The 23612-nt window shown below is 37.5% G+C and overlaps 1 protein-coding gene across 3 annotated transcripts in view; it reads left to right on the top strand.

Moving 5' to 3' along the window:
* Cacnb2 (calcium voltage-gated channel auxiliary subunit beta 2) overlaps window positions 1–23612 on the top strand; it is a 342145-nt gene that overhangs the window by 120018 nt on the left and 198515 nt on the right. The gene's annotated exons all lie outside the window — the stretch shown is intronic.

A 23612-nucleotide genomic window follows, 5' to 3' on the forward strand; every position in this document is an offset into this window, starting at 1 on the left:
CTAAACATGCCTCTAAAAATCACAATTGCTCTCCAAAACTTTCTCAAAGCTAGGTAAGATAAGGTTATTTGCTGATACATGGGAGAAATCAATTTTTTTTTCATTGAAAATGTGGAGTCCATTGCAGGTTTATAGAAATGTTTCTCGGTGTATTCTTTAGATCACTAGAATTAAAATTTCTATGAATATTTTTTTAAAATAATGCAGACCCTTGAGAACCATCCCAGACCCATAGAATCTGAATATCAGGGATGCTTTCTGCTCATTTCATTTTAAATAATCTGTTTGATTTTTAATGCCCCCTCTTGTTTAAGGTTCCCTGACCACTAGAGAGCTGAGTGAACCAAAGGAAAAGTAGAATTTGGGATCAGAGCAGTTCTGGGAATCTGGGTGTCTCCGTGGCTAAGCTCTTTGGAGTTCTTCCTCTATGCAACTTAGTCTACCGCAGTTCAACTTGTGTCAGGTTACTCAAGGTTCATATTCCTGGGAGAGAGGATCAGAGTAGCCCAGTTTCTCATCAACCCTGTGTACACTAGAGGAGAATTTCCCAATATAAAATCAAGTTCTTTCCAGAAAGAAAGGGAAATGAATCCTAGGCAGACACAGTGTTGGAATTCTTAATAATATATACATAGAACATGATGTGATTTTTAAAAAGGCACCATGCACTCTTGTCATGAAAGGTTAGAAAGTAAAACATTAACATACTTCAGTTGAGCAATCCTGAGGTTTTCCTGTTATCTAAGTGGGGATTGTGGAAGAGGTAGATGATAGTGTGGAGTTTGTAAGGAAAAATCCAGAAATGCTTTTGGGATCAGTAGCAAGTGAGAACTTGAAGTTTTCAATATTTAAACCAACTTAAGGCTGGGAATGTGGCTCAAGCGGTAGCGCACTCGCCTGGCATGCGTGCGCCCCGGGTTCGATCCTCAACACCACATACCAACAAAGATGTTGTGTCCGCCGAAAACTAAAAAATAAATTTTAAAAAAATAAATAAAATAAATAAATAAACCAACTGAAGTCATTAAATGACATGATGAATTTTATTCAGATAGATGGTCCATAAGTGGTTGTAATTTATTCAATTATGGCATTAAAAGTTTACAGAATTGCCTAAGCAACGCTTTGAAGAGACTTGTGATAAAAGAGCCCAAATATCACATACTCATTAATTCCTTTCAAGGGACAACTGTGGTTGCTAGATGCAGTTCCTACCATTTGTGTCACCTGGTAGGTACCAGGGGACTGAGCAGCTCTTGGGAATGTCTAGAGTGAAAGATACAAGTGGGATTTCATATTTTCAGAAAATCCATCTTCTTGGGGTTCTTCCATCCTCCAACTGTAAAGTCCTTGTAGATGCCATGGGAAGAAATCCGTTGTCCTGTGTGCGGTGGTGTGCCATGGGCTATGCTCCAATGCCTACTGGCAACTTTCCTTAGACCAAGGTTAATATAACTCAAGTAAATTGACCTGCCTCTTTTGTTCTGATGAAAGTCAATTTCAGTCTTAGAAAAAAAGAGACAGAAAGCACCCAGTAGGAAGAGAAATACGAATTGTTTCAAAATGTGACTCTTAGCACCCGCCACCCCTTTCTTTGTAACTGAAAGAGCACTGAAAAAAAAAAAAAAAAAAAAAACAGTGATTTAATCACTGGCCCAAAGTTTCCTCATTCCGCTTTGTTAGGTCTGCACCTCAGATCTGATAAGGCAGCAATACTAATAGCCCCCAGGAGTGATTATATAAATGTTAGGGCTCTAAGCAAATTTTGCCTATAAATTTTTGTCTCATTGAAAATGGGTTCAGTGTCACAAATATTTTAATAAAAGAAATCCATGTTTTTGCCCCCTCATACAGTACATATCTCCCCTTTATTTAAAGTCTTATTATTTTAAAAGTTTACTCTTTTAAAGAACTCTTGGTCAATCCCCACAAAGCAACCAATTTTATAGAATTTTTATTCCTGAGCTATAATTATAATTTTCTCATTACCATTTAAAGATAATGGGATTCTTATTTCTGCAGACCAAACAGCACTGAAAATTTTGAAATGAATCTCACTTCAAAGGGCAAAGTCATCACTGTTGGAGGGAACTTACTTGATTGTTCATCTTTTTCCTGTATGATTTATTGCACTGTTTTGAGCCATGATTGGCAGTCCAATCAGATCAAAGAATAGGCTTTTAAAAGACACTGATTTGGGTTTATTCTCCTCATTGCTCCATGAAAAACTGAGATGACAAGATGACTTTTTCCTGAGTTGATTGGATACCCCTTGTTTATTCTACTTTCTTAAGCCCTTGATGAGACATGCCCTTCTTGGAGAATTTTTTACATTAAGTCAGCTAAGATTTCATCCTGACAGGTCTGCTGCATTAATACCTGGAGAAAACCACAGTACCTCAGAGTTCTACAGTTTCACCCATGCTTAGCCTTCAGGCTGTAGGCAGTTGCTAACTGCCAGACCTCTGATGGGTCAGATATAAGTACAGCCGTGTCATTTAAATACTAGCTTTCCAAATTCATTTCCCAATATTATCCTGGGAATGCCAGTACTTCTTCATGAAGGAACAAAGTTACCATGTTGGAGAGGAATAGATACAAGAGACTGCCGACCAACTGATTCTTTAACACAGGCTTCCGAAAGAATTATTCTCTGTGGAATGGATTGGCACATAAAGAAAATAAAATGTTTGTATTCTTCCATGCAGCTCATCAGGGTTTTAAGTTTTTCTTCATTTTAAATATGGCTGTGCCCTTTGGGAAACATAGACTAACCCCATAAATGTCTTATTAATGTTTTTCTTTTTTTAAATTTTTTGCTTTAATTAGTTATACATGATAGTAGAATACACTTATATACTTTGATATATCATACATAGATGGGATATCATTTCTCATTTTTCTGAGTATACATATTGCAGAACCATATTGGTCATATAGTCACATATATACATAAAGTAATAATGTCTGTTATGTACATAAAGTAATAATGTCTGCTTTATTCTATTCTCTTTCTTATCCCCACATTATTAATGATTTTTCAGATGATCATGTAGACCAATGAAACCCAAGCTTTTAAATTTCAGTGTAGAACTTTATCATCCATTTTGATTAGTAATAGGAACCAATTTCTCTAGTTTCAAAATATATGACTTTATTGCAACCAGAGTGGTGAGACTTCGTTCAGATTATTTGAGGGACTTGTGATTCCACTTTGCTTTGCTCATGGCCACTCTTTTCCTACATTTCAATAAGTCTCAAAATAAATTTTATAGTGATCTCAACTAATGACCAGTCAATAAACACAAAACCTCTGTGTACCATGCCTTGTTTTTGGCTTCACATAGCAAAAGATTAGAACCCTTGCAAACCTGAGAGCAGAAAAAACAAGTGATTTCAGGCAATTTCATAATTTAGAGTGAAATTCATGTAAGCAATATAAAGACATGAATGATTGTCAATCTTATTAAAGACTTCAATCATATGCTTAGCAGTCTACAGCCCTCTATGTCAGTCTAATGCAAAATTACTGTCAGAGGACAGCTCTGTAGGAACTATGTGGGCAGCACTGCCAACCCCCACCCCATGGGCACCCAATATGAATTTGCACTTGACTTAGGAATTGGGGTGGGGAATTCACAGAATCAGCAGGGGGAGCTCCTGCTGAAAGATCAGCACTTGTGAGGGTTCCTCATGGGGAGTCACTGTAGTAAGCCCAAATTTTGATATGGGATAAACTATGCGATAAAGACTATGCACACAGGAAAAAAAAGAGTCATCCGAGTGGCTCAGGGTGCAGGAAGTAAAGCTTGCAGGAGCTGCAGCCTACGAAAATGATACTCTTTATCCCATAGCACGCTGGGGTAATGGCAGAGTATAAGCGTGAGGATGAGAATCTGTCCCTGGCCTTTCCAAAGACTGGTTGTCCAGCTGTCTGATTTTGCTCAAGAGTAGTCTTTAAATAAAGCCCTCTCACTTGAGGGACCTTCAGTTATCTCTATTCTTTTCAACGGAATTCTAATAAAATGTCCCCAAATCTAATGAAACAAGGAAAAAAGTTGATCAACCGAGGAGGTAAGAGGGAATGCCAAATGCTTGCGTAAATTTAAATATGAGTTGGTAAATCAATATGTTTGAGATGAAATACATATGCAGATGTTCGTAAAACAAGAATAATTAAAGCATAATATCTGTTAAATTATAAGGCAAGACAGACTTGATTTTTTAGCTTAATGATGTTTGTTTATTCATTTAATCAATATTTAGCATACATGTGACACACTGCTGGTCTGTAAGATACAAAGATGAATCAAATAATCCCTTCCCTCAAACTAATAGTGTAGTATCTAGAAACAGTATCTCTTTCACTATTTCCTTTAAAAAAATGTTATTGGTTTTGAATCTTGAGTCAAATAGCTTCACTTAGGCATAGATTATGGGAATTGGGGAACCAGTTTCTTCTAACCAGCTACAACATAATGTAGTTATTTATATGTAAAATTTTGGTTTAAATCATGGATTGAAGTGAGTAATTTTGGGACTACCTGGAAATGGATATTTTCAGGCTACCATACAAAGATGTGTGTACCAATAAACCTATTTATAAGGGAAAGATTATTATTTGGGGCAGGAGAGTAACCAGGGATTGAACTCAGGAGCACTTGACCACTGAGCCACAACCCCAGCCCTTTTTTGTAATTTATTCAGAGACAGGGTCTCACTGAGTTGCTTAGTGCCTCTTTTGCTGAGGCTGGCTTTGAACTTTTGATCTTTTTGCCTCAGCCTCCCAAACCACTGGGATTACAGGCTTGCACCACCATGCCCAGCTAAGATTATTCTTAATATTGCCGTTACAATATAGATTAATTTAAAGGCTAATCATATCATTGCTGTACATGTATTGTGACCAAAAATAGAATCTGGTTTAAGACTTGGTGTGAACAATAAGGAGCTATCCTCATCAAGATCATAAGTCTACATTGATGTGAAAAGAGGTCTCAAAGAAGATTGTTTGGGCATCATAGACTATTGGATTTGGATGGAGAAATACAGGCAAAGTCAATTTCTTAGGTATACCCAAGGTAAAGAAATAAAGGGATGGGAAAAGTACCAGTGTTAGGATCTATGGAGAGAAGGACAAGAAAATGAGCCATAAACATAGCAATCTTAATTTTAAATAATAAAAAAATAAAACATTTATTTTTACCAAAATTTTATTTCATTAAAAAAGTTATTTTGATAGTTGTGTATGGACAGCATGCATTTATTTTATTTGTATGCAGTGCTGAGGATCGAACCCAGTGCCTCACACATGCTAGGGAAGCACTAGTTTATTTTTAATGAAACAAATGGAGACAGAAAATGGCTAAGATAACCAAAGATAGTCATTCCATGTTTCACAACACATTTTGGGTTCATTGGTGAAAATAGTTTTTTTTTTTTCCCATCTCTATTAAATGGTGGTTAAAACTTAGGATGTGAGGAATCTTATGAATCCTCACTATATACATTTCTTCATGCCTTTCTTATCAAGGACATTTGAATTTAGCTGGTTGGCCAAATTAATCGGATCTGAAAGGAAGTGGCTGTCTTTTTGAAAACTGTCCCAGAACTGGTAAAACAAATGGTTCTGTTCTTCCTGGAAGAAGTTCAAAGAGCCCCTCCCCCCTCCCCACTGCCCCACCTCCTTCCTTCCCACCTGCCCCAGTGTTCACTGTCAAAACCAGAAGATGCCTTTGTGACCATTATTAATAATGACACATCATTGTTGAAGACTCCCTCCAGGGGGACAGGATGTGGTTAGACCCTGGCTTAAGAAGCATTATTTTATGACATTATCCATGTCCTTGTCCTCTCTGGGTTCTATTACTGCAGCATGTTCTACTGGGGTGTGTCTTTGAAGTTCATTTGGCAGGCATTTGCATTATTTCAGCCAGCAACTTTTGTATATAATATGTCATCGTAATGAAAACTAAAATGATGAATATGCTTCTTGCCCTTGAGGAGTTTATAACCCAACAAGGGTCAGCATTTAGCAGATAATTTATCTGATGGTGATTTATCAAAAGAAGTGCTATGACCTATCGACAGAATTTTAGGCCGTCTATTGGAAATGTTCAGATAGAGCTCTTAAAAAATCATTGGTACTAATAGCCCTGGCTTGAGTTGAACAAAACAATTTCCTGTCCAAGAGAACAAGTTCTGACAGCTGTTTCAAATCATCAGAGCTAGGTTTTTATAACCTGCATGTTTCAGTAGTCCTTTCAACTGAGTTCATCAATTTTGCTACTCTATTCATCAAAAAAAAAAATCAGAAAACAAACATATGCATTGTTAATTAGCCTCATTCAAAAGTGTGTACACACATAGATTGGTTTTGAATAGACCTGATTCTATTTTAAGTCATTAATACTGTGTTTCACCACAATCAACATGTCTTTATTTGGATTGTGGTAGAAGTTAACAATTATAACAGTAAGAATCATGATAATGAGCCATGGGCATGTACCAAGTACTTACTACATACCAGGTACATATCTTGAGTACCTTACATAGACTTATGTAATTCTTTTGTTTTGCTTTACAGCACTCATAACAAAACCTTTTATTTTGTAGATTGTAATGGAGGCACAGAGGGACCATGTCTAACACTGTATAATAAATGACAGAGCTAGAATTTGAATCTGAGTTTTGTCCTAAAGTCTAATTAATTTATGCCTCTGCTACTTAGGGTCCCTCTGTGCTTTTTTATACTATTTGAGTGGACAAATTTGAAAAGTGCACCCCACTGGGAAGATGGAGACTTTCATGTCTCACTTCTAATTCATCCTGTGGCCAGGGCCTTTGTGCATTGCACAGAATGTACAAGGACATGTGGTGGCCCAGTCTGCCTGCCTCTTATGATTACCGTTACAAATCTCCAGTAACTTTTCCATGCATGATTTCGAGTCTGGCTTCAGTCATGTGAAGTAAACATGAGGATTAATTACCTCACCCTTACAAATGAGAAGTCTAAGCCTCAAATGGGTTTATGTATTGATCACACAATAAGTATATTGCAAAGACCAAACAAGATCCAGAAGCAGGAGAGATTCTGGGTCCTTTGCCACTGTTTACTATGCCACCTGCTTTACACATGGTTTAACTTTCCCAAAAGCTTCCCGGAGTAGGGGTCTGTAGTACCTATACGAAGATAAAGAGATTCAATACTGCCCTAGTTTGCATGTTTTGTAAGTAGAAGAGACCGAATTTAACTCTGGTCTGACTCCAAATCTGCTTCTACCATGCTTGCTCAACTGGATTATAGTGGATTGTAAGGTATAGACATGTCAATACTAAATAATACTCATTTGTGTCGAACAATTGGAGATTAGAAGAAAGCATTACATAGATGGATGGTATTTCCTAGGGAAGATAATGCCTGCTTTTTTAATAGGTTAGAAAACAAAGAGGTAACGTTCTGAAGAGCAAGGACCACTTACTTAGTTAATCGGCACCTGCTAATTGAACACTTGTTAAATGCTCTACAGCCATTTAAGTGCTATGTGAGAAACAACTTTCAAAGTCAAACCACTGGCCCTAAAGAAGATCAGAGTATAAGTAGCAAGATTACCAACAGGACTGAATGTGAAAACTAGCTACTTACTAATCTCCAAGGACTTCTTTCAGTCAGGACTCACTTCAATGAATTTGCAGAAGAAATATTCACAGATTTGGAACATTACTCCATCTTCTCCACCAATTGGTGGTGTGCTGCTTCTTGTCCGGTGTGTGTATTAATTATAACCTTATTCAAAGCTGGAGATGAGGATTTAGTGCAGGCAGTTTGTTAGAGGAAGTTCCCAGGAGACAGGGAAGGAAGAAGAGCCAATCTAAAGGAACATTATCAAGGCTGAAGGCAAAGGGGACTGGATTCTACTAATCTGCCCCACCACGCCCATCCCCAGAAGAATGCCAAACCTCCCCCAGTTGTCCACATTAGAGATGGCCAGTGAAAGCATCCACCAGTTCACTGAGAGTTAGGTCTAGTGGCAGTAACTCCTCCACACTTTTGGGCTTGCTGGTGGGCTCAGTCCTTGTTTGCAGGCCATGAGACCCTGGAGGAAGAGAGTGAGGAGCTGCGTGGCCAGTTTGAAGTGTATAGAGTTTACTGCAGCTTTGGCTGAGGTCAGAGGTGTGTTCAGATAGTGAGTTTCATGCCCCTTGGTGGGTGGCAGACCTGGACGGTTGAGCACGACGTAACTGAAGATAGACCAAACAAGCCGGCGGGCACTGGTGTCTGACTGTTAGAGGGTCAATGCTGGGTTTGGCCAGTGGTCACTTACACTAAGAATAATAGAACCTGCCTTAAAGGTCATTAGGAGGACTTATGAACTCAGTGAGAAAATGCTTTATAGAATTCTTAGCACTGTGCCTCGCACAGAATCAATCTTCAATCTGTTAGGAAACAGAGACCCCCTCACAGTTCATATTAACAAGACAAGAAGTTATTATTTTTTGGGGGGGTGCTGGGGATTGAACTCAGGGGTACTCTACCACTGAGCCATGTCCCCAGCCGTATTTTGTATTTTATTTAGAGACAGGGTCTTACCGTGTTGCTTAACACCTTGCTTTTGCTGAGACTGGCTTTGAACTTGCAATTCTCCTGCCTTAGCCTCCTGGGCTGCTGGAGTTACAGGTGTGCGTCACCACTGTGCCCATCAGGAAGTTATTTTTTAAGTGCATCTTTTCCTGTGTTGTCTGACTTGTTAATTGACCCACTTTTTCTGGTTCCAATTTTAGAAATTCCACCAAAAGTTCAGTTAGGACCTAATGGAATATCTTTGATCAATGGAGTAAACATGGTTGGACCTAAAAATGTTCAATTCCTTTGTTGAAGCACCAAAAGGAAAATGATGAATCTCTAACTTTTATTCCCCTCCCCAAGAGCATACACAGAAGTGATGGCATGTTCTCTGCTATGTGTGCAAAATAATGACAACCTCTGTTTTACTCTTGCAGCCCACTTCCAAAAGCCATGTAGCTTTGCACATCTTTTTATGATGATATAAGTTATTACATTATTTTGGAGTAATTGCAATGTAGCATGCAGTGCATGTATCCTTAGAATTGGGAAGAGTATGAATAGAAAAAAGTTAATGCATTTCTCTTTTTAATTTTTTTTGTTTTAATTAGTTATACATGACAATAGAATGCATTTATGCACTTTGAGATCATACATAAATGGGATATAATTTCTCATTTTTCTGAGTGTACATGTTGCAGAGTCATATCATGCAGTCACATATATACATACAGTAATAATGTCTGTTTCATTCTACTGTCTTTCCTATCCCCACATTCCTTCCCCTCACCTCCCATTACTTCCCTCTACCTAATCTAAGGTAACGCTATTCTTCCCTAGTGCCCCCGGCCTTATTGTGAATTAGCATCCACATATTAGAGAAAACATTTGGCCTTCGGTTTTGTGGGATTTCGCTTAGCATGATATTCTCCAACTCTAACCATTTACTAGCAAACTCTTCTTTAAAGCTGAGTAATATTCCATTGAGAATATATACCACATTTTCTTCATCCATTCATCTATTGAGGGACACCTAGGTTGGTTCCATAGTCTAGCTATTGTGAATTGAGCTGCTAGAAACATTGATGTGGCTGTGTCATTATAGTATGCTAAGGAACTCAAAATACTTAACACCAAAAAAACTAATAACTCAGTCAATAAATGGGCTAAGGGAACTGAACAGATACCTCACAGAAGAAGAAATATAATTGATCAACAAATATAGGAAAAAGCATTCAACATCTCTACAATTAGTCTTTTTGATTTGCATTTCTCTGATTTCATATCACTCCTATCAGAATGGCAATCATCAAGAATACAGGCAACAATAAATGTTGGTGAGGATGTAGTGAAAAAGGTACACTCATACATTGCTGATGGGACTGCAAATTGGTGCAACCACTATGGAAAGCAGTATGGAGATTCCTCAGAAAATTGGGAATGGAACCACCATTTGACCCAGCTATCCTGCTCCTTGGTTTATACCCAAAGGACTTAATATCAGCATACTATAGTGATGCAGTCACATCAATGCATTTCCTATCTTCAAGAGTCTTAGCTATTATTGAAGGAATTAAATGAGTGAGTGAACTTTTAAAGATGATGAGGAAGCAGGAAAACTAAATCACGTCTTTGGTCCCATTTTTACTTATCCAAGGTGAAAATAAGAAATTCAATGGGAAGGAATTCATATGGGACTCTTTGAAAACTCATGAGCTAAATGATTTGGAGACATAGGTGAACATGACTAACTGAAGTCCCATCTCATCGAATTCAGTGTTATGTTCAGGCCTTGCCCTCGACATGTGTGGTAGTTTTGTGGGTGCGTTGTACCTGGTCAACACAGATGCCCTTCTCCCCTCCCATGAGCCATGTGCCGGGGATTCATGTCCTTGTGTAGTCTCCTCCCTCTGATTCTGAGCTGACTCTGTGACTCACTTCTAACAAATATGACATGCAGAGGTAATGCTGTGTCTTCCAAGGTGAGGTATGAATCACACAGTTCTGTTCAGGGTTTCTCACAATGCCTGCTCTGAAGATTGGTCTCTTAGAACTCAGATGGCATGCTGCAAGAAGCTCAAGTCACACAAAGAAATCTCATGTTTTACTGTGGTCACCAGGCCAGCTGAGCTTCCATCTGACAGCCAGCATGTGGGCAAAACCACTTAGATGTCTAACCCAAATCTCCAACCAAGGCTTGATGAAGCCTTCAGAAGACAGCCCAGTAGCTAGCTGACCATCCCTACATCAGTCTTTAAATATAAACTGCCAACATGAACTTAATGGACCCACAGAACCATAATCGTCACATAACGCCATTAATTTTTTTAGATACTTTGTTTACACCATGAGCCGAGACAGAACTAGATAACTGGCACAGAATTTAATTCAGCAATGCCTTTGCTATTAGCAAGGTTTTACTTTTGTACACGGTTATTACATAACATTTTAGTTTTTTTTTTATCTATTTGTTTTACTTTATGCTTACCATAAGTAAAAAAAAAAAAAGTCTTACATTTCATATAGCTTGTGGAAAACATATTCTGCATACCAGATTTTTCATAATGATCTTATAGATGAAATGCTTAAATTTATTGTGCGATGGATCCTTTTAAAGTCCCTGAAGCCTAGTGGAGACTTTCTGGAAACAATATTTTTAAGTATACAATATGAAATTTGTAGAATTACAAAAGAAAATCATATGGAAATGCAGTTTTGAAAATATTTTGAAAAACAAATCTGTGGTATAGCAACATATGTACTACTTATTAATACATTGAGAAGTCTAATGACTATAATTATTTTTGTAACTTTGAAGTACTAATTTAAAAACAATATTTTTACAACATTTTATTATGAGAATTTTCAAATATACAGCAAAGTCAAAACAATCTTATATTTTATTGTTGTTGTTACTAGGGATTGAACCCAGAGGTGCTTTACCACTGAGCCATATCCCCAGCCCTTTTAAATTTTTTTATTTTGAAATGGTTTTGCTAAGTTGCTTAGGGCCTTGCTGAATGACTGAGGCTATCCTTAAACTTAACAGCCTCCTGCTTCAGACCTCCCAAGTCACTGGGATTACAGGCTCATGCATGGGTGCCTTGCTGACAATTTTAATGCTTTTATGCATTTCAATATCAGTTGCAAAGTAAACAGCAAATTGCCCTAATTAATTCAGTGTGTATTTCATTAACTAAAAGATGTGCATAAAATTTAAATATATCTGAATCAATTATAATCTGATATCAGTAATGGAAGTCACATATTCATATCAATAATACTGCCAGTACCAAGGCTTGTTGCAAGTATTCCTAATTGAAACAAATGCTAAACTTCAGTCAGAAGTAATGAAAATAAATGTGTAATTTTTTTCCCTCTCATTTAAGTTCATGAACCTACGCACAGCCATAGATCATTGAGATTCAAGAGCCTTAGGTGGCCTAAGATGTGATATGTGCTGATAATCCATGCATAAGTTAAAAAATATAAGTCAAATACATAAGATATCACATAAAAATAAGGTTTTGAAAATAAATTCTGACATTTTTACCTATGGGGTTTTATGTCAAAAGTAATGAAAAAAGCTTGGAATAGTGCAAAACATTATTGGAAAAGAAAAGATTTGACCTCTGTGTTTGTTTTCTAGGGATTCTCTGACAAAGTACCCAAAATCAGATAGCTTCAAACAGGAGCCATTTATTGTCTCATAGTTCTAGAGACTGGAAGTCTGAAAACTGAAGTATGATCAGAGTCATGCTCTTGCTGATGGCTCTGGAGTCACCCTACCTGCCCATTCCAGTTTCTGGTGTTTGATGGCAACCATGGCATTCCTGGATTGTAGCTGCACCACTCCAGGGACATGGTCATCTTTTCTTCAGAGATCTTCATGTCCTTTACCCTCTATGCTCGAGTGCCTCTGGTCCAAATTCCCTTTTTAAAAACAGGAACACCAGTGACAGTTCAACCCACAATAACATCAGATTGTATGGTTCAAAGGAACAAGAATTTAGTTGTAGTTTGAAACTATTTCTAGAAGGATCTGAAGTTAAATATGGTCTGGTCTTGGGAACAGAAACTTCTAGAGCACAAAACTTGCACAGCTAGTTGTCCCTTCATGATGGTGAGGAACTTTGAAATATACAAATACGAATGTAAAGTCATCCCAAGCATTTATATTTGAGTGGAAACATCAGATTTCAAATTGCTTTATTCACTTTTCAATAATATCATAGTGTAAAAAATTTTAACCAAAAATCATGTTCAAAAGAACCATTTTAAATTCCATAATAGACCTGTAACCAATTAGTCACCAAGAGTTATTGAGCAACCTAAAATATATTCCCTGAAGAGAAAAAAAAAAAATACAGTAAATGTGCGCCATGTCTTTAGGAGTTTAGAGTAAAATAAGGCAGGTTAGATTGACACACAAGGAAACAGCACGCTCACAACCAAACCATCCCTTCATTTAAAAAGTCCTTTTTAATCTCCATTTCTGTGTCCATTTCAATTTTTTCTTATTTTGGACTGATTTAAATTCCACTTATATCTGCAAGTTTAATTGCATGGTTTTTCCCTGTTTTCATTCACTGCTGATAAATACTGCTTCTACCCCCCTCCAAAAAGAGCCATCTCAAATTATTCAATGAAGCAAGCTTGTGATGTTGTCATTAGTAAGATTAAGAAGGTATAATGCTCACCACATAGAATATATTTAACCAATGTTAACTGTTTTTATTCACTATATATGCTGAATGCATGACAAAAACTCAACAGAGATATAAGTAATTCCCTGGCAGTATTGATATTTATTCAGTGAATTCTGTATAAATATCAACCTCTTTAGTTGTTTTATACTTCGGAAAACATTTAGAATAAAATTTCCTTATGAGGACCTCTGGAACATTGTCATTTTATGTATGTATGTATGTGTGTGTGTGGTGCTGGGGACTGAACTCAGGGCCTTGTGCATGCAAGGCAAGCACTCTCCCAACTGAGCTATATCTCCAGCCCTGGAACATTGTTATTTTTAAAATAAATAAGAATCACAATTCCAAAGAATTCTAAAATACATTAGGGCAAAATGTGATACTTAAAAAAAAAATAAAAATAATCCTTTAGACCAAATTGAAAGAGAGTCAAATTCAGATGTCATTTGTTTTCAGAGAGGAGTCTAAAAAGTATTGCTTTGGCCCATTAGATCTTTGTCAGGAGGTATCTAATATCTTTAAATTTTAATTTCCTACCTCCAGCATTACTTGAGCCTGGATGCATGTAATGTTCTTAGTGTGGTGCTTGGAATAATGATTAAAAAAAAAAAAAACAAACAAACTGGCACCCAGTTCTCAGCCCCCTCCATCACTTTCTGTGACCTGAGTGTCTCAATCAAAGTGGCTACCCTGCTAGGGAAAGAAATTTTAATGAAATGGAAAATATTATGTCTTTTTCCACGATAATATCACTTTTAATCAGAGAGAGCATTATAAATTGGAAGAAAAATTAAAAAGTGAAATAGTTCTTTCCTCCTCTATTTGTATCTGAGTGGCTTCAGATGAGCAGGTTTTTCTCTTGGTAGCCTATTCCCTCCAGCAGAACCTTCCAGAAAGCCTTATACAGTGAAGAGAAGGACAGCAGGCTTTCCAATTGCATGGTGTTGCTTGCTGAGGGAGAAGGCAGAGGTTCGCCTGTATAATCCGATTTCATCATCTCACACTAATCACTACTGATAGTTGCAAAATTTAGCCTGGATCTGCTTAGTTAATCTAGATTGACAGGAGGTAAAAGTAAGGGGACACAAGGGCGCAGAAACAAAGAGAAGAGAGCCTACACTGATTTCCAGCCTTGTTCTTTTATCTAGGACTTCTAATTTGCTCTCCTTTGGGAATTCTATTTCTCTTACCTTATAAACAAATGCTACGGGTTGTTAAGATACCAGCCTTTCATGGAATCTTGAATCAACAACAGGTGCACCATGAGTCTCTGAGACTGCAGAGAGAGCAATACCCATGTCCTCCTGAGACTGCGCGGAAGGTACTTCCAGGTGCACATTGTATCTGATGCTATGTATTATTTATTGAAACTGAGCTCTGCACTTTCTTTATCCTCTGGGAAACACTGGAGACTGGTGCCTCCTAAAATGGATGCCACCAACAGCTAACCTGCAAAGTCTTCTAAATGTTCTTTGCTTTCATTGTTTTGTTTAATAAGAATTTGCAAGCTAGAGCTACCAAGTTTTTTAGTAAAGCTTGGAGAATAATTGGGAATTACAGTTGAACACCCGAAGGAAGAACACCTCTGTGATTTTGGTCGTTTCCACATGGATTCAAGTTGTATTTTATTTTTTTAAGGGAATACCCAGCGGGATTTTGTGGATATGTAAAAGATTTATATGTTGCAACCTCTGCCTCTATAGACTGCATGATTACTGTAGCGATCTGACTGTTATGTGTGTGTTCAGATGCTTAATACCAGGAAGGAAGATGGGTTATCTGAAGATTATCTTCATTGTTACTTATGATATCTGTGTCTGGCAAACCAGAGAACTTTTTGCATTTGGGTAACAAAGAGGTTTGGAATATACTCCATTGGATGTTTCCATGTTGGTGAAACTGTTGTTGACCATCTTGGTTCTGCATGTTGCCATGCTAAAAGTACCTAAGGGTAAAAATGTCTCCTGGGTAAGTAGATGATGATTTTATATCTCTTCAAAATATATTTTAAGCACAAACATATCATTTGAGAACTTAAAGACATTTAATGGTTTCATGCTAGTAGGAGTATTTGGAAAAACTTCAGAAAGCATTTGCCTTAGAAAAGTATAAATAAAAGTGTTAAATCTTTCAGCAAAATCATGATGGTGAGCTTGCTAAAATATGAAACTACAAGAAAAGTAAACTCTAGGTTTGTTTTGCCATTTGCAGTTACTTCTCCTTCACATACCCATGCAGATTTTAAATGTATTTGTATAAAGTCAAGGCTGTTGTTTTAAAAATGTTTCCAACTTTACAACTGATAATGTGTATTTCAAGTGGGGATGGAAAGGGCAAATCAAATTTTAAGGGTAGGATGTGTAGAGTTTTCATTATTGGGGGATATTTTCAATATGTTCCCCTTTTTCACTCTTAGAAACAAGATAGTGCTATTTCTTAATTTTATATGCCCAATTTCTATCAGTAATAACCACGTATAGTGAAAGTTTAGCATTTCAGTATGAACAATAGCATATTAATCCTCATACGATTTAAATCCATAATATTATTTAAGGTAGTTTTTCAAACATACAAAGCTTGTCAGACTGAGCTTAAAATAATGAGAACCATCTGTAAATTCTTAAAAAAAAATAAGTACCTTTAGTTCTCTGCTATCATGTTTAGTGAGTTAAACATTGAATATAATAGGCAGATGGATACCCTTCTATTTCCACATAAACTTGTAGGTCTAACACCAAATATTTAGCTGGTACCAGCACATGAAAAGTCATCCATACTCATCACAGAATTTATTATGATTATAGTTTTCTTAAAGTATATCAAAAAAACAAGTGATCCTGTCTTTCTGTACAGAAACATTTTTAAACTAATTTGAAATTCATCAGGCTGTTCTTAATTTATGTGAAATAACACAATATTTGTGTGAAAATGGCAATTGTAATCTTTTTTCTGTTATGGACACTTTTTCTTTGTAGTCCTTAATTAACAAAGGTCTATCTTCGTTTAAAACACCATTCCCCATTTCAGACAGATTTACAAAATGTTTGAAGCTGTTCATTATTGAAAATTGATAGGTTTATATTTTTGCTACTGCCGACTCTTGGCTCCTTCCTTTTAGAAAGGAATATGATGGCAATGACCTTTGGCCCCACCCGTGATTTTGTCTGTCTTCCCATCCAGGAGCCTTCATGGCGATTCTGACACCCAAATAAGGGTTGACACTTCCTGCCAGCACATAAACACCAAAGAAAGCAGTAGTTTCGAGAGTGTGTCCCCCTCCTTCATCTGACTAATCCTCCTAAAAGATTAATTCTCCCAAAGCAGTGCCTGCCTAATGGAGTACTTCTGCCATGAGAGGAAAAGTCTGGAAACCTTTTGAAAGCTCCGGCTGTCTTTGGGTTTGGTTTACTTCTGACTCAATTATACTATTTTTTTTAAAAGATCAAATTATTGGCTAAAAACTTGGATTTATTTGAATATCATCAGAATCCTTTCATTTTCTTAGATTAGAATTTTCTCCATGTATCCCATTCTGTCATGAACGTCTCTGTCTGCATCAGGGTCTGCCACAAGTCAAGTTTATGGGTGCAATTCCCCTGGTACTCCCTGTAATAATACAACAGCCATTTGCTTGATGTGTGATGATCCTGTAATGAATGATCAACTTATATTGATGACTACAGTATAGTTCCTTTTGTTTGGACATCCAGTACAGAAAGACATTTTCAATGTGGACCACTTGATTTTCATCAGTTGTGGTTGCTTCGGGTGCTGAATGATCCTAAGACGAGATCTTTGGCTTTGTAGGATGAGTGGTTTCTGGTAGTCCTGTTTTTGCCATTGATCATCTGCACTTTCACTTAGACTTGAGTCTGGGAGGAAAGTAAAATGATTCGTCTTGTCTCCTTATCCACAGAGGGAACCCAGTGTCGAGCGTAAGTTTTAAACTCACCCCTTGGTGCCTCCAGTTCCTTAGGCACATACTCTGCCCCTGCAGTAAACGCAAACACATCTTGCTGAACAACACAAGCACCCTGGTGAAACTCCACCTTCTCTCTCCTTTGGGCACGCACAGTGTCGGCAGATGATTCAGCTGTGCCTGACAGTGTCCCTGTCTAAAAACAATGGCAGTTACTACTATTTCTCTGAGATAAGGAATATCAGGTCATCCAAGTATGAGGGTTCACCAGTCATTTCTCAAATGCATACAGAGTGCATCTCTAAGAGACTTTTGGCACTGTAGAAAGAGCAGTGAATAGGATGCTTGAAATCCTGGACCTCATGGGGCTTACATTCTGGAGAGGGGAGATGCACGAAAATGCAAACAGATATGTAATGTGTCAGATAGTGAGTGAAATACAACAAGAAAGGGGCAGGAATCGAGAGGGATGTTGCACATAGGTTCCTCAAACTTACTTGAGAAGAGTCTTGAGGAAAATAATAGAGGGTGTGTGTGTGTGTGTGTGTGTGTGTGTGTGTGTGTAGGAATCAGGCATTCCCAGCAAAGAAAATGCTGGGATGGAGGAGGCAGGGCCATTCATGCCTGGAGTATGTGAGGAATGGTAAGAAGGCTGGACTGTAGGGACATTTCTTTGAATTTATGTATCTTTTATGTGTAGTCATCTCTCATTTCCAGTGGAATAGTTCCAGGACCCTTGTGGATACTAACATTTTACTATATAAAATGGTATAGTATTTGCCTATCCTATGCATCTGCTCCCAAATATAAAAGCATCTTTAGATTACTTACAATACTCAATGCAATGTAAGTGCTATGGAGTCATTACACTGTGTTGCTTAGGGAGTAATGGCAAATAAAAATGTCTGTAATACTCAGTACAGGTGGAATTTCTTTTTCTTTTTTCCTGGATATTTTTGTTCCACTATTGGTTGAATTCACAGGTACAGGAACTAGCAGATACACAGCACCAACAATAGTCACATACCTGTAGTAAATGGTTCTTCAGAGATTCTGAGACAGACCTGAATCCCAGCACTCAAATCACCAGAGAATTGTGGAGTAGAGAGACTTCATAGGACAGTATACGTTGGCACTTGCCAGGTAAGGGTTACAGGTGACAGGGAGGAGGGTCAGAAAATTCGGCAAATGTCCCTTCTGGGGATTGATCACTTCCCTCTCTGCTTTTCAACTGACTGCGATTCTTAAGAATTCAGAAATGTATTACCTTTATTCATGTCATTGAGAGTGTTTCAAATGAGCGTGATTTGGGGAGTATAGAAATTAGAAGAAATTTTAAACTAAAAATTTTAAACTAAAATTAAGGATAGTGTTGAAAAAAAGAGTACTTAGGGGTAAGCATCCAGGCATACGGAACACACACAGCTCTTCCTATAGAAATTTATACTTTTTATTAGGATATAATTAAGTGCATACTGGAGTCTCTACATGTTTTGTGACTATAAGAGACTTTTCTAGAAGTCTGGTTTTTTTTTTCCATATCTTGCAGACATTTTCTCATGATAGCTGTATAGACCAGTTAAAATGTGATTTGACTTTGTCAGACTGACCTACTTTGTCAAAAAGTCACTTTGCCTTGGAAATATAAAAGTAATAAAGCCCACTTGGATTCTTCTTGCAAACTCTCATGCTGATTTTTTTAACTGTTTGAGAGCTGAAATCAATCATTCTGAACTTTCTAACATTCTAAATCTATGGTCCTAGTATATAATTATTTTTTATGTATAGTGCTGAATTAGATGTTGTAATTTTTTATTATGCACCATTAGAAATTAATACAATTTATTTAAGAAAATGAAAGGGAAGCTATAAAGAACATAAATGAGTACTTAAATTTATGGAACAGAGTTCTAGAGATGAAATAAATTCAGAACTTTGGGGCTTGCTTTTTATTTCTTGATAGAGATGTTTCTAGTAAATCCACTAAGTATAATTATTGTCATAAAAGAGATATTACTAAAAAATGGCAAAAAACACACCCTAACATGACTGTTAAACATACTGTATATAAAGTGGGACATTGGTACATTTCTTAAGCAGAAAAAAAAAATGTTCTCTAGGGACAGGAATCTGTCACTTTTCCTTGGCCATATAATTCATCTTATTTTCATGAAGATGACTTCTAAATTATTAGGATTCATGGACTTCTGTCTGGTTCACCCCTCTAACCCTCTGTGTCTCTCTTAGCAGATTTTAAGCTGAATCAATTCATGTCATGACTCTGTTGGAGATTTATTTCTTGTTCAGGTTTTGCTACATTTGAGAGGCATTTTTTTTCTATAACCCCTAGATTACTTGTCTTTCAGACAATAATTTCTGAAAACATCCACTTTCGTATTTTTCCTTTTTATCTCTGAACCTATGCCACTGTCATTAGAAATATCTCCCTGTTATTTCTTCTCCCGCCTTTCCTTATTCAGACACATTAGAAGGTTTACTAACCATTTCTCCAAAATCTATACAGGTTTTAGGTTTTTTTCACCTTAATTCATAATTGCCCAGAACTCATAGTGTGTCTGGTGATAGAGACAGGTTATTTACCTTTGCCCACATTCACTGAGAGTCTCTCAGACACACATGGAGGAAGTTTTTTCTTTGCCCAGTAAATACATAGTTTGTTCTAAATACTTTAACTCTAGGTGTAGGCTTGGAAACTTGAGAGATTGTGCCAAGCTGGATTTAGTGAATATGAATATGATACTTTATGTAGCCATTCATAAAGCTTTAAGATGTCTGTACTTATATGTAACCTTCCACCATTAATTATGTTATTATCAAAATGCATATATTTTAAAAATAATCATAGTCAAGCTCAGAGGGTTCTTAGGGAATGACTATTCCCTTTTAAATATCTGTCTCAAAACTCACCTCTTCCCTGTTTCTAATCCTAGTGACATTATTCTCTTCAACTTCAAAGACTCATTGACAATGTATTGTAATGGGGAAATATGTGCATCAGAGATGGATTCTAGGTTTGATCTGGATTCTACCACCATCTGTGTGACCTTGTGCAAATTACTAACCTCTGAGGTTTAGTGTGCTCATCTATAAAATAAGAATATTAAATTTCCTGTAGTTCTATTTTTAAAATAATGTGTAAAAAGTGCTTATTATAGTGTTATCACATATAACTTAATTTAGCAATATTGCTTGGTTCTCCGTTGTTTTCCAACTCCACTGCTAATTCGGGAGCTCATCCTCTTGGATTGAACAGGCTCCATGGCAGTCTCCATGCCGATTGCTAATTTCTAAACTTTCCCTTTTCCCTTCCATTCCAACCACTTCTATTTAGTGCATTTCCTTAAACCCAGGTTCTCATCTGTTTCCAAGCAGATCAAAATCCTTTAAAACTTTCTCATCATCTGTACATAAATTAAATATTCCCAGCCCGACTGAATTCCCTGCACAGAGCAGATGCCTGAGCCATCCAGAAACAGAGGCCAGCTGAGCCAAAGGCCCCTCTGCTCATTGCCCTCTGCCTTCTATCCCCTGGGTTTAAGCCCACCTGTTAGACTATAGGAGCATTCACTCAGTGGGCATTTCTGTCCTCCAGTTTGCTAGTTCTTATGTCTGAGATTGAGGGAGAAACTGAATTGCATTTGGGGGATCCTCTCATTCTATGAAGGTACTTCACCCTGGGATGCAAACATGCTTTCCTTTGGGGCCAGGCAATTTCTAAATCAGAAGATGGTGTAGTGAAGGCAGAGGGAATGCAAATAAAGAAGGCTGAGGAAAATTGAATAATTATCTGCAAGTCACTCAGTGTTCTGATCAACTTTGGCTTTTTCTACTGAAGCTGGGAGAGGAAAGACATCATTTAAAACCTCACCTGGAGTCACCATGTCTAGGGAATCCTACCGGGTTTCATTTCTAGGAAAATGTTTCCATCTTAAATGCCACATTGGAGGCATTAAGGGTCCAGGACTGGGAGAAGCAATTGTGAATTTTTCCCTCAGATCAAGATATGATGATAATTGTCAGTGTGTTCTGAAATGACAACCCATTTCAAAGGATCTGGGTCTATGCCCAATTTGGGGATTTTGTTCCCACTACTCCTACCTTAGCTATGAGTGATGGCTTTGGTGGCATGAGCTGCCTCAGCCACCCAGGTCAGTGCTTTCAAAGAGAATATGCCACACCCCTGTGGTTCCATGCATGAAGAGAATGGCAGATGTGGTAACCTTTGTTTAGAAGTAAAAGGTAAAGCGGAAGTGGGGATGGGGCGTTTCCCTCTCTGATCTGGGGGGTACCCTAGTATGCTCTTCGATGGAGATAAGGTCAGGCATGCCACCTCCCACTGGAAAAAAATTTGGAGAGATTCCACTAAGAGAAATTTCAAATTATCAAGTAAATGTTAACCTTGTTTTACAAATATCCATTAAAACTAGGGTGGGGACTGGATGCTCGGGGGCAGGAGGCATGTTGGGCATGCGTGAGGCTCTGGCTGGATCCCCAACACTGCAAAACAAAGCAGAACCAAAATAACAAAAAAGAGAACAAACCTGGGGTGGCCAAGAGTCCCATGTTACGCCTGTTGCCACAACAATTAGTAGTTTCCCCTTTTAGTCTCAGAAGTGTTCTGTTGGGAGCAGTAAATTACTTGATTAATTGTGATAACAGTATAAATACACAGCTAAGGTGAAAATGAGTGGAAAGGTTCAAGTTTTTTTCTAGAAAAAAAAAATCTCTCCTGTAAAGTCATCTAAAATTCAGGTGGGGCTATGCCTGTGGACTACTCTAGGGTGAGATGGGGGGGGGGGCATCAGCTTTGTGATTTGGGGCAAACTAATTTATATCTTAATATATTTCCCCTGCGAAATGGGAATCGTTACACTCACCCTAGATTGGTGAAAGCCAATCATAAGAATGCAATGTGTGTGTATTCAGAAGGCAAATATCTTTTTTAAAATTTTTTATTCTAATTAGTTCATTCATGAAAGATTGTGTTTTGACACATCAAATATAAATGAAGTATAACTTCTCATTCTTTGGTTGTACATGGTGTAGAGTTATACTAGTTGTGTAATCATATATGTACATGGAGTAATAATGTCTGATTCATTCTCTTTCCTACCCCCATATCTCCTCCCTTCCCTTCAGTCCTGTCTAATCCAAAGTATATCTATTCTTCCCTAGTCTTCACCCTCCACTTACTGTAAATCAGCATCCACATATCAGAGAAAACATTTGGCTTTTGGATTTGGGGGATTGGCTTATTTCACTTAGCATGATATTCTCCAACTCCATCCATTTACCAGCAAATACCATAATTCATTCTTGACAAGAAATATCTTAAGAGAACTGTTGGGATTTTTCCTGGCTAAGCTCTTGTGCCAATCTAGATTTTTTTAACCTGGTCTTTAAGAATGTCCAGAATCCAGTATGAGCCTAGGTTTCCCACCCCGTTGCCCATCAATTCCATTGCGAGACTCTCTGCCTTTCTGAATGCATGTTCTGTGTTCTTCCCTCTGTACATCTGCTCCTCCTGCTTAGCTAACCAGATGACTCCCACACCCCTGAAACTTCTGCTACTAAGCCAAGATCCAAAGTGAATCTTACTGGCACGGGCCATGGGAAATGAGAGAAATCACCCTCAACACATCTATAGGTATAGCCCTTGTGTAAAGTAAACTTACATTTATGTTCCTAGAACAGAACATGTTTCAAAATAACTTCACAATTCTGGGTGTTTATTATTCTTTTGAAAATTAACATTGAACATGCAAGCGAAAACAAGCATCTGGGGAAAAAATGAGCAGGATATTCAAAATGGAAAGGAAGGTGAAATTTCCTAAGGACTAGTGCTAATTCCCAAGAAAAGGAGATAATCAGTGAGAAAAGAGCATGATTTTTTAACTAGCATACAGAAAAAAAAAATGGAATCTTTCAAGGTACAGAGCAAACTCCCACTCCTTTCAAAAAAGGGGACTTGTGTATTCAGGAGTGCAAACATATAAGTGTTCCTGTCACCACAGAAGTTTCATAATTTTTATCTTGGTACAATTTGCTAGTTACCAACTCTTAAATTTATGATTGTCATTACCTTTTCAAGTCAAACCAAGAGAGTGACATGAGCTGGATTGTTCTCTGATAAGATGAAGGAAAGCGCCAAGAGGCGGATGACGAGGTTCTTGCGGGTGTTCTACCTGGTTCAGCAGCTCCATAAGCCTAAATCTGCTGAGCCTCCTCTTAATGCATAGGAAGGAGATGAATATCTCGTATTTCTGGGGACTCATGCAAATAACCCAAGTTATGCATTCTATTTAAGTGAGGAAAGCTGAGAGTTAAAAAAAAATGTTACCAACCTGCCAAAGCAGAAGAAAGAAACAGCATTGTAATAGATTTCTCAGAATTGCTCACA

Source organism: Urocitellus parryii, chromosome 9 (genome assembly GCF_045843805.1).
Source record: "Urocitellus parryii isolate mUroPar1 chromosome 9, mUroPar1.hap1, whole genome shotgun sequence".
NCBI lineage: Eukaryota > Metazoa > Chordata > Mammalia > Rodentia > Sciuridae > Urocitellus > Urocitellus parryii.